The sequence below is a fragment of the Arachis duranensis genome, chromosome 8 (assembly GCF_000817695.3).
Source record: "Arachis duranensis cultivar V14167 chromosome 8, aradu.V14167.gnm2.J7QH, whole genome shotgun sequence".
In the NCBI taxonomy this organism is placed as follows: Eukaryota; Viridiplantae; Streptophyta; class Magnoliopsida; order Fabales; family Fabaceae; genus Arachis; species Arachis duranensis.
The window spans coordinates 31,234,569-31,235,687 of record NC_029779.3 but is presented as its reverse complement, the minus strand read 5'-3'; positions in this window follow the sequence as shown (position 1 = coordinate 31,235,687).

The following is a 1,119-nucleotide window of genomic DNA, read 5'->3' as shown; positions in this document are numbered from 1 at the left end:
CCAGACGACCGAGCTACACGTTTCAGGTAACCCTCGGAACAATGATCTTCAAAGTGTTCTTGGTGTTCATCTTGACATTCATAGCATTCTTGCATGCATTCATTGTGTTGATCTAAAAATTTCATGCATTGAGTATTCTTGTTGTTTTTCTCTCTCATCATTAAAAATTCAAAAATAAAAAAAAATCTTTTCCTTACTTTTCTCCAAAATTTCGAAATTTTGGGTTGACTTGATAAAAAATTTTCAAAATTAGTTGTTTCTTACAAGTCAAGTCAAAATTTCAATTTTAAAAATCTTATCTTTTCAAAATCTTTTTCAAAAATCATATCTTTTTCATTTTTTTTATTATTTTTCGAAAATTTCAAAAATCTTTTTCAAAATATTTTCAAAAATCTTTTTCTTATCTTTACATCTAATTTTCGAAAATTAGCTAACAATTAATGTGATTGGTTCAAAAATTTGAAGTTTGTTACTTTCTTGTTAAGAAAGATTCAATCTTTAAATTCTAGAATCTTATCTTGTAATTTCTTGTTAGTTAAGTAACTTTAAAAATTAAATCTTTTTCAAAAAAAAATAATAATAATAATAAAATATCTTTTTCTTAAAAATCTTATCTTTTTAATTTTATCTTTTTCAAAATTTGATTTCAAATCTTTTTCAATCAACTAACTAACTTTTTGTTTGTTTCTTATCTTTTTCAAAACCACCTAACTACTTTTCCCTCTCTAATTTTCGAAAATACCTCTCTCCTTTTCAAAAATTCTTTTTAATTAATTAAGTGTTTCATGTTTTAATTTTAATACCTTTTAATTTTCAAAAAAATACTAACCCCTTTTTCAAATTATTTTCGAAATTTCCCCTCTCTTTCCTTCTTCTATTTAATTAATTAATTACTAACACTTCTCTTCACCTCTCTTCATCTAAAAATCCGAACTTATTATATCCCTTGTGTTTGGATTCTTCTATCCCTTTCTTCTTCTACTAACATAAAGGAATCTCTATACTGTGACATAGAGGATTCCTCTTCTTTTTCTTGTTTTCTTCTCTTTCATATGAGCAGGAACAGGGAAAAAGGCACTCTTGTTGAAATTGATCCAGAACCTGAAAGGACTCTGAAGA